General features: G+C 43.5%; 1 long non-coding RNA gene across 1 annotated transcript in view; it reads left to right on the forward strand.

The window, feature by feature from the left end:
- LOC116568935 overlaps positions 1 to 15,307 on the forward strand; it is a 53,827-nt gene that overhangs the window by 15,218 nt on the left and 23,302 nt on the right. The window contains exon 3 of the long non-coding RNA XR_004276787.1: positions 10,189 to 10,414. This is a non-coding gene — a long non-coding RNA (uncharacterized LOC116568935). The remainder of the gene's footprint in view (positions 1 to 10,188; positions 10,415 to 15,307) is intronic.

Raw genomic sequence — 15,307 nt, forward strand, 5'->3', positions numbered from 1 at the left:
TCCTAGTATGTTCTTATAATTGTCTGTATTTCTTTGGTGTTAGTTGTGATCTCTCCTCTTTCACTCATGATTTTATTTATTTGGGTCCTTTCTCTGGCCAGGGGTTTATCAATCTTATTAATTCTTTCAAAGAACCAGCTCCTAGTTTCGTTGATTTGTTCTATTTTTTTTTTCTATTTCATTGATTTCTGCTCTGATCTTTATGATTTCTCTTCTCCTGCTGGGTTTAGGCTTTGTTGTTCTTTCTCCAGCTCCTTTAGGTGTAGGGTTAGGTTGTATACCTGAGACCTTTCTTGTTTCTTGAGAAAGGCTTGTACCGCTATATATTTTCCTCTCAGGACTGCCTTTGTTGTGTCCCACAGATTTTGAACCATTGTGTTTTCATTATCATTTGTTTCCATGAACTTTTTTCAATTCTTCTTTAATTTCCTGGTTGACCCATTCATTCTTTAGAAGGATGGTGTTTAGTCTCCATGTATTTGGGTTCTTTCCAAACTTCCTCTTGTGGTTGAGTTCTAGCTTCAGAGCATTGTGGTCTGAAAATATGCAGGGAATATTCCCAATCTTTTGATACCAGTTGAGACCTGATTTAGGACCGAGGATGTGATCTATTCTGGAGAATGTTCCATGTGCACTAGAGAAGAATGTGTATTCTGTTGTTTTGGGATGAAATGTTCTGAATATAGCTGTGATGTCCATCTGGTCCAGTGTGTCATTTAAGGCCTTTATTTCCTTGTTGATCTTTTGCTTGGATGATCTGTCCATTTCAGTGAGGGGAGTGTTAAAGTCCCCTACTATTATTGTTGATGTGTTTCTTTGATTTTTGTTATTAATTGGTTTATATAGTTGGCTGCTCCCACGTTAGGGGCATAGATATTTAAAATCGTTAGATTTTCTTGTTGAACAGACCCTTTGAGTATGATATAGTGTCCTTCCTTATCTCTTATTATAGTCTTTGGCTTAAAATCTATTTGATCTGATATAAGGATTGCCACCCCTGCTTTCTTCTGATGTCCATTAGCGTGGTAAATTGTTTTCCACCCCCGCACTTTAAATCTGGAGGTGTCTTCCGGTCTAAAATGAGTTTCTTGTAGGCAGCATATAGATGGGTTTTATTTTTTTAATCCATTCTGATACCCTGTGTCTTTTGATTGGGGCATTTAGCCCATTAACATTCAGGGTAACTATTGAGAGATATGAATTTAGTGTCATTGTATTGCCTGTAAGGTGACTGTTACTGTATATTGTCTCTGTTCCTTTCTGAGCTACTATTTTTAGGCTCTCTCTTTGCTTAGAGGACCCCTTTCATTATTTCCTGTAGAGCTGGTTTGGTGTTTGCAAATTCTTTCAGTTTTTGTTTGTCCTGGAAGCTTTTAATCTCTCCTTCTATTTTCAATGATAGCCTAGCTGGATATAGTATTCTTGGCTGCACGTTTTTCTCGTTTAGTGCTCTGAAAATATCATGTCAGCTCTTTCTGGCCTGCCAGGTCTCTGTGGATATGTCTGCTGCCAGTCTAATATTTTTACCATTGTATGTTACAGACTTCTTTTCCCAGGCTGCTTTCAGGATTTTCTCTTTGTCACTAAGACTTGTAAATTTTACTATTAGGTGACGGGGTGTGGACCTATTCATGTTGATTTTGAGGGGGGTTCTCTGCACCTTCTGGATTTTGATGCTCGTTCCCTTTGTCATATTAGGGAAATTCTCTCCAATAATTCTCTCCAGTATACCTTCTGCTCCCCTCTCTCTTTCTTCTTCTTCTGGAATCCCAATTATTCTAATGTTGTTTCATCTTATGGTGTCACTTATCTCTCGAATTTTCCCCTCATGGTCCAGTAGCTGTTTGTCCCTCTTTTGCTCAGCTTCTTTATTCTCTGTCATTTGATCTTCTATATCACTAATTCTTTCTTCTGCCTCATTTATCCTAGCAGTGAGAGCCTCCATTTTTGATTGCACTTCATTAATAGTTTTTTTTTTATTTCAACTTGGTTAGATTTTAGTTCTTTTATTTCTCCAGAAAGGGCTTTTATATCTCCCAAGAGGGTTTCTATAATATCTCCCATGCCTTTTTCGAGCCCGGCTAGAACCTTGAGAATCGTCATTCTGAACTCTAGATCTGACATATTACCAATGTCTGTATTGATTAGGTCCCTAGCCTTTGGTACTGCCTCTTGTTCTTTTTCTTGTAGTGAATTTTTCTGCCTTGTCATTTTGTCCAGATAAGAGTATATGAAGGAGCAAGTAAAATTCTAAAAGGGTGACAAAGACCCCAGGAAAATATGCTTTAACCAAATCAGAAGAGACCCCAAATCATGGGGGGGGGAGGAGATAAAAAGAGGTTCAGAGAAAAAAAAAAGAAACAATTAAAAAAAGAAAACAAATAAAGAAAAAATATAAAAAAGAAAAAAATATATTAGATAAACTAGTTAAAAAACGTTAAAAAAGAGGGGCACCTGGGTAGCTCAGTGGGTTAAAGCCTCTGCCTTCAGCTCAGGTCGTGATCCCAGGGTTCTGGGATCGAGTCCCACATCGGGCTCTCTGCTCAGCAGTGAGCCTGCTTCCCCCCTCTCTCTTTCTGTCTGCCTCTCTGCCTACTTGTGATCTCTGTCTGTCAAATAAATGAATAAAATCTTAAAAAAAAGTTAAAAAAGAAAAGGGTAAAAGTTAAAAAAATTCAGCAGCAGAAGAAAAAAAAATTGAAAAAAAAATTAAATTAACTGCAAGACTAAATAATCATGGGGAGAAAGCCATGAGTTCGTGCTTTGCTTTCTCCTCCTCTGGAATTCTGCTGCTCTCCTTGTTATTGAAACCGCACTCCTTGGTAGGTGAACTTGGTCCTGGCTGGATTTCTTGTTGATCTTCTGGGGGAGGGGCCTGGTGTAGTGATTCTCAAGTGTCTTTGCCCCAGGCGGAATTACACCGCTCTTACCCGGGGCCGGGGTGAGTAATCCGCTTGGGTTTGCTTTCAGGAGCTTTTGTTCCCTGAGCGCTTTCCGTAGAGTTCCGGAGGACGGGAATACAAATGGCGGCCTCCTGGTCTCCGGCCCTGAGGAGCCGAGAGCCCAGGGCCGCACTCCTCAGTGCGCCCTCAGAGAACAGCGCCTAGTTACTCCCGTCTGCCTGACCTCCGGCCGCGCTCCGAGCTCTCCGAGCCTGCGACCGGTTCAAGGTAACCCCGAGCTGTGAGCTTACTGTCGGCTCTGTCTCTGCAGCCGGCTTTCCCGTTCCAATACCCGCAAGCTCTGCGACACTCAGACACCCCCGATCCTTCTGTGACCCTGCGGGACCTGAGGCCACGCTGAACCCGCGTGGGCTTCGCCCCGGTTTAGCCTCTGGAGCCATGTCCCTCCGCGGAACAGACTTTTAAAAGTCCTGATTTTGTGCTCCGTTGCTCCGCCGCTTGCCGGGAGCCGGCCCCTCCCCCCGGGGTCTATCTTCCCGTCGCTTTGGATTCACGTCTCCGCCGGTCCTACCTTTCAGAAAGTGGTTGATTTTCTGTTTCTAGAATTGCTGTCTTCTTCTTTTCGATCTCCCGTTGGATTTGTAGGTGTTTGCAATCTTTAGATAAGCTCTCTGGCTGATCTCCTGCTGCCTGATGTAGCCTCAGCTGGTACTTCTCTGCCTTCTTGACTCCTCCTCCTCTGCTGTGGTTTTTAACCCCAAAGCTCGTCCACACTCAGCGCACAGCCGTTCCCAGTTACCGTGTAGCATGTCTGCCAGTGGCAGCCCCACCCAGTAAGCGGAGGTGTCTTGCGTTCCTGTGTATCTCTGGTGTTTTTTCTGGGGGGGGTTTGCCCTGCGACCCCAGTCCTCGGGTTGCTCTAAGAAGAGTTGTTGACTTTCAGTTTACTCAGCTTTTTTCTTGGCGCGAGGGTGGGAGTGATAGGTGCAGGCTCTGTGTGTGTGGGAGTGAAAAGCAGAATTGGGGAGTCTGGATAAGCTTTTGTTTATTTGACTGTTTTGTTTTTCCTTTAACTGTGTTTTTAGCTCGTTTCATTCTCTTTCCTTAGATAGTTTTTTTTTCCTTTTTCCCTCATTATGTGTCCTTTTAGTCTCTCTACCCTTATTTTCTATGACCCCAGGATGTTTTTCCATGTTCACGTTGTCCTCTAGTGCCTACTGTTTACTTGGTATTGCATATTTCTAAAATTTCTCTCATTTTCTCACCTTCATAAATTGTCAGGAGATTGTTGAATAAATGAATTCAGATCTTCATTTGTATATTTTCAAATCTTGCGTAAGATTTGGGATTCAATGTACTTGATAACAATCACATAAAGCCATTACTGATTGAAAATCTGGAAGAAGCAGACCAAGTAATATTTATTTATTTATTTAAAGATTTTATTTATTTATTTCATGGAGAGAGAGAGAGATCACAAGCAGGGGCAGAGGAGAGGGAGAATCAGACTCCCTGGTCAGCAGGGAGCCCAATGTGGGACTTGATCCCAGGACCCCAGGACCATGACCTGAGCCAAAGGCAGTCACTTAACCCACTGAGCCACCCAGGTGCCCTGATTTATTTGTTTTTAAGTAAACTCCACCCATAACATAGGGCTTGAACTCACAGCCCCGAGGTCAAGAGTCACATGCTCTACCTACTTTCTCAGCCGTCCAGGTGCCCCAGACCAGATAATGATTTTAGAAGAGAGAATGACAAGGACTCTAGCAAGAAGGGGCTTCAAGAGAGAAAGGTCTGCAGGCCACAGGCTGAGAGAGGCTCTTGGGAACATGGAGAAGTCTCCGGAATCATCTGTGACAAAAGAGGACGCTTTTGTTGCAGTCTAAGTGGAAGTGAACACACGTGATGGTGCAGCGTTTTGATCTGGCATTAGTTACTCAGATTAATTACTGTCACAGTTTGTGCCGCAGTTTGTCCATGTGGCTCCTGGTTAGGTATCTGTTATGACTCGTCATCGTAGTCACAATTCTCTATGCCCTTCGTGTTGTGGAAATGAAGAAAGACCCGCCAGGTGGGGACACATAGGTCTTTATCCAGAGCGTGCTCTGCTGGGGGTTCAGCACACTCGAGTTCAGTGACACTTGGTGGCATGGCGGGGGGGTGTTGTGGGAGCTTCCCAGGGAGAAACAGAAGGTTCTAGAGGGCCCTGAGGGAGGCTGTCGGCACAGGGAAGCTGGAGGAGGCTAGACAGAAGTGGGGCATCTTGCATGGCCGGTATGGGGGAGATTTGGCTTCGTCTAGCTTGTCCTGAGTGGGGACGAGGGGCTGCTTCTCTGGCCTGGTCCTGACCACATGGGGCCAGTTGCTGTGACTGTGGTTGGCTTTGCGGGCCGGTCGCCGCAGGTTATGGCAGTGTTCTTGTCCCGTACGGTCTGGCGAGAGTCCGTTTGTAGATTCGGTGTCACTCTTGTGTCCTTCCAGCAGCACTGGCTTCCAGCCCCTCTCCAGCCCAGGGTCAGTCACAAACAGTCGGGTTCACGTGACTTACAGGGAAGCCTGCAGGTTGGCACTTTGGGCTGGGCTTAGCTTGGAGGTGATTTTGGTCTCAACTGGGATCACTTGCTGTATGAACAGGCAATTTACTGAAGAGGAACCCCCAAAAAGAGCTGTTATTCCAATGGAACTGGCAGGCCCTTGGCTCATCTCGGTTGGCTGGAGCGACCGGAGCAACTCAGCCGCACTCCAGAGGCTTCCCATCCTCCAGCCGGCCAGCCCAGGCGTCTTCTTCCTGTGATGGCGAAGCGCGAGGGGCCCAGCCCCAGTGCGCAAGCCTGTTCCAAGCCTTTGCTCCGGTGTCTGCGAATGTGCTACCGGGCAAACAAGTCACACGGTGGGGCCCAGAGTCAGAATGCGTGGTCCTGCAGAGTCGCCTGGCACCACGGGCCGGTGTGGGAGAAGTGCAGGCCTGGAGCCGGCTTTGGTGTCTCTGCCGTTGTGCGCGCCCAGCCCTGGGCTTTGGTGTCTCTGCCCTTGTGTGCGCACAGCCCTGGGCTTTGGTGTCTCTGCCGTTGTGCGCGCCCAGCCCTGGGCTTTGGTGTCTCTGCCGTTGTGCGCGCCCAGCCCTGGGCTTTGGTGTCTCTGCCGTTGTGCGCGCACAGCCCTGGGCTTTGGTGTCTCTGCCGTTGTGCGCGCCCAGCCCTGGGCTTGGCTGCATGACTTGCTTTGTCCAGGCAAGTGAAATAGTTGCATGTAAGAAAACAACTTCACTGATGGCTGTGCATTAGTTTTCACATATGAAATGTGTCATTACTACTTTGAAAATGAGATCTTAATCCATGAACCTAGAAATTGTTAATACATAGATCAAATGTTTAAAATGAGGCCGTTAAGCTACTTTTCTGCTCCCAGATCTCTGTATTTTTTCACAGACAAAGGTAATTTGGAAGTAAATGTTTTTGTGAACGTCTGCGTTCTCTGTCACTCCAATTTATTTTCATCATCGCTGAAACCCTCTGGGAGTTTCCACAGCAAAGTTTCCATTCATTTCTTCTTGATTGTGCTCGGTTTCTTAGTTGTGAGCCTGTAGGTAGCAACAGTCTTGCAGACTCGTTATACTTTTTACTCACATTAAATCCTATTATAATAACTGTCACTATCCCTTTATTACCCTTTAATGGATGCGAAGGAAAGTGGAGTATGTTTAAGTCCGGCAGGTGTGCGGTTTTCTAAGATATCATCACGCTTTGTGTGCAAAGCGATGCGTACAGTTGAGGCCTGAAAAGTCCAGCTGCCCCAGCTGTGAGTGCCCTATTGTGAATGCTTCGAGATGCTCTCTAACTCTTCAAATGCTCGTTCATGGAGGGGATAAACACTGCACCAGGACAAGTATCGTGTTGAGAACTGTTACCGAGCTTAAACTTCTTTAACAGAAAAAGATGTAGTTTTATGCTAGTATAAATACAAAAAGGAACCATTAAATAAAAGAGTAGTACGTAAAATATTAGTTCTTTCTTTCTCTGAAATTGTTCTATTTTATTGTAATCCTCTCAGTAGTTTGGTTTGGGTGTATTTTCATGTTTATTTTCATTAGTGTCTGCTTCTGTGTTACTCTCAACATGACCGACTTAGGAAAGCTGATGGCCATGTCTTTAAATTCATATTTGACTTGCTTGTTCATTCAACTAGTGTTGCTTAGATGATTATTTTATGAAAGAATGGCCTGGAGAATTGCAGAGGTAACAGGGAGGCCAGGGGAGAGTCCTGCCCTCAAGGAGATGTGAGTTTGGAAGGACAAAGACGTGCGCATGCTGAGCTCGGATCCAGGTGGACTGCGCCCGGGAGGAACACCGGGTCAGTCTGGCGTGGGTTTGGAGCAGAGATAACACTTGGCTTTGGAGGTGTGGGCGTGGGGTCAGAGTGGGCTTGGAGGGCAGAGCTGGACTGTGAGGACAGGGAGGGTGTAGGCCTGCCGAGTGTGGGAGGAAGTGCCCGAGTGTGGGAGGAAGCATGAGAATGCGCAGGTGCAGAAGACCTGTCCTGGGCCTGGGAAGGGCAGGTCTGGCTGGGGAAGGGCGTTAGATGGGGAGGAGGGGGCCGGGCTTATACAGAGCCACTGAGGACCTTGGGGGCGAGAACTGCTCTCCTGCAGGTCGCTCACTGAGGGCTGGGAGCAAGCCGGGGGTCAGCGAGAGCAGGGAACACCCAGCCAGGTCGGTGCTGAAACAGTAGGGTCCCTGCGAGGAGGGCAGCCAGGATCTCCGGAGAGCCGCCTGCGGCCACAGAGCAGGGCTAGGGACGGGGCAACAGGAGGGGTGGGGGCCAGGGCTAGGTCCAGGGTGGAGAGCAGGGGAAAGTGCTCCGCTGCCTGGAAACGCATTGGACAGTAATTTGTAGTGGAGAGAAGAAAGGTTTAGATTCTGAATTGAAAGGGGTTTTTTTTCCTATAGGAAAAAACCTATAATAACCCTCGCAAAAGATGTCTGTAGCCATGAAACATAGGCATCCCTAAGCAAATCCGGTCAAGAATATTCGGTTTTTGCTCAAGAGTAAAGATGAATTATTTGCTCTAACGACACGGGCTTTCGCTAGCACAGTGTGTTCACGCGTCCTGTGTCCTGGCGGACGGAAGAAGCGCCGGGAGCTTCCATTCAGCGGTTTACAATGGCCCTGTTTTTGTTCTGTGATTATCAATTGCTGTCCCAATGGCACAAATCACGTTCCCTAATTATTCTGGGTCATTGTAGGGGACAGAAGGATTAGTGACAGTTTGGAATGTGGAATGTTTTGCTCAGATGTTCTGGACTTACTGATTTTTTTTTGCTGGCAGGACATCTGAATCCAAAAAATATTTTAAAAATAAATCAAAAACCTAATTCTTAGAGAACCAATAATAATTTTGTTTGTTTTCTTATTTATGATGGTCCCACCACACAGTCCACCACCCTGTCGCAGGAGGCACCCGACGAGTATTTGTGGAATTCACCGTCTCCGCGCTGGGGTACACATAATGGAAGTGCTCAGGAGGACAAGCTAGGATGACCTTTTTTCTCTTTGATTCAGGAAGGGTTTGAAACAAAAGACCAGTGTGTCCTTTCTTTCACCATCAGGGCCACTCACATGCTTGTTAGAAGACAGTGTTCTCCCCTGTGAGTCCAGTGCAACTTGGGTTTTAGAAAAGACTGGTTTACGTCCGGGCTCTATCACTTTCCAGAGGTGTGTGACCTCGCGCAGGTTACTTGAATGCTTTGCGCCTTAGTTTCCTCATCTGGAAGATGGGAGTAGAAATTTCTGCCTCCTAGGATTTTTGGAGGGACTAAGGTCATCTACGTAAAGCACCTCCCCAGGGCCCAGCAGACAGCAGACGCTCAGTGAGCCGTCATCTCTGCTGATAGTGGTCCCCACGGGCACCGGAGAGCACGGCCCTGACAAAGCGGGCATCTCTTGTCCGATGTCATTTGTCACTTGTGGGCCCTTTACACAGGTCTATGCGGGAAAGGAATGGTCGGTTGTACTGTTGTTGAATAATATCAAAGACATTTTTATATAGTCTCGTGGGCACAGACACGCTGCAAATTATTTCTCAACTAAAAAAAATGGAGTCCAATGAACATGTTTTGGTTAAACTGATGCTACTTAGTTTAAACTTCACAATAGCTTCAGAGGAGGGCAAATTGAAACCACAGTCCTTTGAACAATGAGAATTTCAGTGGTTGAGCACGTGAGTTTCACTTACGGCTTTTCCTTGTTATTTAAAGCTCTTCGTTCTTTGAGAATGTGGTAAAGTTCTATCATTTCAGACCTCAGAATTAGAATTGAAAACATGGGATTCTTTACCTGGGCTGATGAAAGTAATTTATTGTTTGCCGGGTCAGACGCGGCATGCTATTTGTCACACTGTGGTTTGTGTATCTTTCTGGAAGCTTTCAACTTTGATCTGAGTCAAAGTACACTCAGTAGCACAGATGACAGAGTTAAAAAAAAAAAGCCAGTGATGTGCATTGTCACTCAGAGAAGCTCTAAATCAACAAGTAGAGAGATTCAGAGTGAAAAACCCTGTTCCTTTAAAGAGGCTTGTACGTTCTTGTGAGAGCAGACCTCTGCCTTTCTTGGGCGAGACAAAGGTGTGGGACAATTTATTAGTTAAAGATTGAGTTCACTGTGTGCAATCAAAAGGCGCCTCTTCAAGGCCAGATTCTGGCCCTTGCCTGTATTTTTAGGTAAACACTCGCATTTAAAAGACCTTGCAGAGCAGGGCTCTGCGCACATAAAAGCGGCTTTCTTAAACTGTCATCAGAGTGGATTTTAGAATGTGCTTTTAATACTTACAAGGTTGATGTTTGCCTTTTAAAAAATGCTATTTGAGATAGCTTTTTATTTAACTTTCCCCTCGGCATGCCTTTTACCTGATCTGCAGCAGCATTAAGGAAACTCACCTTGTTGAGAGAGCAGACGAAGTTTTAGGGAAATGTTGCACATGTGACCTTCTGAAAGTCAAGGCTTTAAAAAATCCTTGTTTAAACACCATAAAAACTGGATGGAAAACAAAGGCATATACTCTTCATTTGAACATTTGGTTTCAGATTCTTTTTGTTGAGGCTGAGTTGATCATACTGTGAGATAAATTAGTTGTTTTCCAGGATCGCTGTGTGCTTCCATTTCCTCTGGTTTTAATGAACAATGGCTCAGATCCATAAAAAGGTAAAAGAAAGAGGTTTGGAATGTAGGACATATATACGTATGATTCTCTTACAAGATGTTTAGCTCTGTTGTTCCATCTGTTTTATAGATTTAATTATTGGAGATTTGAGCTTATAAAAATGTTATTCAAAGCTACAAACTACTGCCTGGTCTGGGTGCGACACGGTCTGTTCCGCTCTCCCCTATTTTGGGTGCGACACGGTCTGTTCGGCTCTCCCCAGCACACTGCACTTTGCCGCCTCTTCCGAAGCAGCTGGTTTCCCATGGGCTTCTATTTCTATACCTGATACGTGTTTAAAGTCAAGTCTATGGAGGTAAGGGATGCACATACTGTTTAAATTGTGTAGTTTCATGCGTTTTCACAAGACGCAAAGTCGTGTGATCACCAACGTCAAGATTGGCAACATGACCACCAGCACGAGAAGGTTCCTTGGGGCCTTCTGTAACCAGTCCCTTCTCTTCACCTCCGGCCCCTGCAATCACTCCTCTGTTTTCTGGGTCGGTAGTGTTGTCTGGTTCCAGAATGTTCATATATACAAAATCATATAATATGTGACCTTCCGAATCTGGCTTCTCCCCTGAGCGGCACGCATTGGAGATTCGTTCATGTGATGTGTGTGTCTGTCCTTCCTCTTCATGGCTGAGATATATCCCGTCCGCCTCACTTCGATGACCATTCACGGGTTGCTGGACATCTGGGTTGTTTCCAGTTTTTGGTAACCATAAATAAAGCCACTGTAAACAATCATGTGCGGGTTTTGTTTAAGGTTATGTTTCAGAGTGGGGCTGCTGGGTCCTGTGGTGGGGGGATTCGCTGCTCTCCCCAGTGTGCTGTGGCTGTGGCCCAGCTGCCCCCCATCCTCACTGGCACCAGGTGAGGGCGGAGTTTCTTCCTCCGCCCTCTGCTCTCCGTCCCCCTCCGTGTAGCTGTCCCGTGCGGTTCTGTCTCAGTGTGGGTTAAGTTTCCCCAAACGGAGAACGATGTTCAGAATCTTTTCAGGTGCTTGTTTTCCACCCATGTATCTTGGCGAAGCATTTGTTCAGTCTTTGCCCCCCTCTTTTTTAATTGGGTTGTTTGAATTTACTGTGTTTTCTGGCTACAAGTCCTTTGTTAGATAAGTGATTTGCAAATATTTTTCTCCAGTCTATAGCTTTTTTTTTTTTTTTTTAAACAGTATCTTTGCAGAGCAAACATTTCTAATTTTGACGAAGGCGTTTATCAATTTCTGTTTTCAAGGATTCTGCTTTTGGTGTCATATGTAAGAAATCTTTACCTAACTCCAGGTCACAAAAATCACTCCCATGATTTCTTCCAAGAGGTATATAGATCAACAGTTTGCATTTAAATCTATGGTGCATGGTGGGCTCCTTTTTATATAAGGTGTTTGTTTATCTATTTATTTATTTATTTGAGCAAGAGCATGAGCAGAGGCAGTGGGGGGATGCAGAGGCAGAGGGAGAGAGAGAATCTTAAGCAGACTTCTTGCCCAGTGTGGAGTCCAGGACCCGGGGCTTGATCTCGCAAACCTGAGATCATGACCTGAGCCAAAATGGAGAATTGGATGCTTAACCAACTGAGCCACCAAGATGCCCCAAGGTGTGAGGTTTATACCAACATTAATCTTTTCTGAGTATGGATATCCAATTATTTCAGCAGCATTTGTTGTAAACACTATCATTTTTCTTCTAATTGCCTTTGTATTTTTGTCAACAATCAAGGGGCCATTTATGTGGGCTCATTTCTCAACTATTCTGTTGCATTAATAGGTTTTTTTTTTTTTTTTTGCTTCCTTTGCCAAAACTATACTGTCTCAATTTCTGTAGCTTTATAGTAATTCTTAAAATTGGGTAGTGGGGGCACCTGGTTGGCTCAGTGGGTTAAAGCCTCTGCCTTTGGTTCAGATCGTGATTCTGGGGTCCTGGGATCAGGCTCCACATCAGGCTCTCTGCTCAGCGGGGAGCCTGCTTCCTCCTCTCTCTCTGCCTGCCTCTCTGCCTACTTGTGATCTCTGTCAAATAAATAAATAAAATCTTTAAAAAAATTAAAAAATATTGGATAGTGGGAGTCTTCCAACTTGGCTCTCTTTTTCACTGTTGTTTGGTGATTTTGGATTCCTTGCCTTTCCATATCAATTTTAGAATCAGCTTGACTATATACACAAACGTCCTGGTGGGATTTTGGTTGGAATTGCACTAAGTTGGTTGGTCGGAGAGAATACTCCAATCCATGAACACAGTGCGCCTCTCCATCTAATAAGCTCTTTCTTCCTTTCTTTTCATCAGGGTTTTACAGTTTTCAAAAAATGTTTTGTATTTATACCTAGATATATCATTTTTGGAGCTATTATAAATGGTATAGTTTTAATTATTTTCTTTCTCATGATTCATTGCTTGTTTATAGAACTAATTTCTGTGAGTTGACCTTATATCTTACGAACTTGATAAACTCATTTATTAGTTTTAGAAGTTTGTTTTGTAGATTCTTTGAGATTTTCTAAAGTCATGACATCTGAAAAGACAGCAAATTTTCTTTCTTTCTTTCTTTCTTTTTTTTTAAAGATTTTATTTATTTATTTGACAGAGAGAGATCACAGGTAGGAAGAGAGGCAGGCAGACAGAGAGAGGGAAGCAGGCTCCCTGCCGAGCAGAGAGCCCGATGCGGGGCTCGATCCCAGGACCCTGGGATCATGACCTGAGCCGAAGGCAGCGGCTTAACCCACTGAGCCACCCAGGCGCCCGACAGCAAATTTTCTATTGCCTTTTCTTTTCCTTTTTTTTTTTTTTTTAAGGTTTACTTATTTGAGAGAGAGAGCAAGCGAGTGAGCACTCAGGGAGACGGGGAGAGGAAGAAGGAGAGAGAATCTCAAGCAAACTCCCCACTGAGTGTGGAGCCTGATGCAGGGCTCAATCTCATGACCCTGAAATCATGACCTGAGCTGAAACCAAGAGCCGGATGCTCAGTCGACTGAGCCACCCAGGCACCCCTCTTTTTCTTTTTTTGCCATACTGAACTGGCTAGGACTTAGAGTGTGATGTTGAATAGGTGTAGTGATTGATTCTCTTGTTTAAAGCAGAAAATAGTGAGTTTTTCCACCATTAAATGTAATGGTGGCTCTAGATTGTTCTGTAGATGCCCCTTATCAGATTAAGAGATTTCTTTCTTATCAGTTTGCTGAATATTTATAATGAATTAATGTTCATTTTTGTTACGTGCTTTTCTGTACCAGTTCATGTGATCATGTGGTTTTTCTTCTTTTGTCTATTATATAATGGATTTGATTGATTTTTGAATGTTGAACAAGCTTTGTATTCCTGGGATAAGCTCCAAATGATAATGGAATATTACTCTTTTTTTTTTAATTTTAATTTTTTTTTTTTTGGTTTTAAGGCTTCATTTATTAAAAAAAAGAAAGACCAGTGATATGGTAAAAAAGGTTAACAATATTTGTGTTAGAGCAACTGTAAAAATTTTGTCTCTTTTTATGTATCACTAGATTCAATCAGCTAGTATTTGCTGCTAGAATTTTATGTTCATGAGGGTTATTGGTATGTGGATTTCTTTCCTTATAATGAGTTTGCCTGGTTTTGGTGTCAGGGTAAGGTGGAGTAGAGTTCCTTGCTCTTACATGTTATATATAAATATATGTGTGAAAGTTTAATCCAATAATGTCTGAATCCACCACCCTGGTGTGGGGACTAGAGATCTACCACTGCATGCACCTCGTTCCTTTCTCATTCTGCGTCAGGATTCTCCTGCATTCCACCATGTTGAATTTGGTGTTTATCATCTCCTTGGTTTTGTTTCTATATTTATTCTGTGTTTCTAATTCTCAGCAACTTGTAAACATTTTCCTCTTCATTTTTCAGCTTTATACAAATGACACCACACTGATTATCATCTTCTAGGACTTTGTTCAAGTAATGTTGTTTTTGAGATTCATCCGTGCTGTTGCCTGTAGTTGTAGGTCATTTATTTTTTTACTGCTATACAGTGTTCTGCTGTGTGATGCTTACACCTTAATTTGTCTACCCATTCTCCAGTGAATGGCCATTCAGGTTTTTCTTAGCTTATTTTATTTTTATTAGGCTCAGGGCTGCTATGGGAGTGTCTCTGTGTAGAGGTAGGAGAACTTTGCTAGGTTATATACCTAATAACAAAACTGCTAGGTGACGTAAGCAAACGCCCAATGGTGGAAAACAATGTCAAGGTGCTTAAAAAAAAAAAAATATATATATATATATATATATATATAAAATGAAAAAGTAAGTCACAACCTGGGATATTAGCAACAGATCTAACTGAGGAAGGACCTACAAATATAAATATTTATTTATATATATAAATAAATATATATATTTATATATATATTTTTTTGGGGGGGAGGGGCAGAGAGAGAAGGAGAGCCAGAATTGCAAGCAGACCCCCTGCTGAGCAGAGCCCAGTGTGGGATCCCAAGACCCTAAGTTAAAGACCTGAGCTCAGCCAACTGACTGAGCCCCCCAGGTGCCCCTAAGATGCTTTGTGTAGTGGTTGCATCGTGGTTGTAGCAACATATATTCCCAAGAGGGTAGGTAAAGTTCTCACTAACCTGCCGTGTCTCCAACATTTGGCATTGTTCAGCTTCTTAAATCTAGTTAAATGTAACATGTAATCTCATTGCAGTCTTAATTTTAATTTTCTTGATTATTAAGGCAGAAAAACTTTTCATATGATAATTCTCTACTTCTATTTTGTCTTCTGTGAAATCCTCATTCATATCTTTTTTCTACTTATCAATGTCATTTACCTGTTCCTAGTGTCGTCATATGTAGTCATTTGTAGGTCCTTCCTCAGTTAGATCTGTTGCTAATATCCCAGGTTGTGACTTACTTTTTCATTTTATTTATATCATTTTTTGGTAAAGAGAAGTCCTTAATTGTAATGTAGCCCACTTTATCAAACTTTCTCTTTATGGTTAGTGCTTTCTGTGTTCTACGAGATCTCTCTCTGCCTTCAGGTCATGAAGATGGTACCTGAAGTATCTTTTTTTTTTTTTTTTTTAGGTACTATATATATATATTTTTAAATTTTTTCAGTTTATTTATTTTCAAAAAAACAGTATTCATTATTTTTTCACCACACCCAGTGCTCCATGCAATCCGTGCCCTCTATAATACCCACCACCTGGTACCCCGACCTCCCACCGCCCCCCACGCCACTTCAAACC

Source organism: Mustela erminea, chromosome 11 (genome assembly GCF_009829155.1).
Source record: "Mustela erminea isolate mMusErm1 chromosome 11, mMusErm1.Pri, whole genome shotgun sequence".
Classification (NCBI taxonomy): domain Eukaryota; kingdom Metazoa; phylum Chordata; class Mammalia; order Carnivora; family Mustelidae; genus Mustela; species Mustela erminea.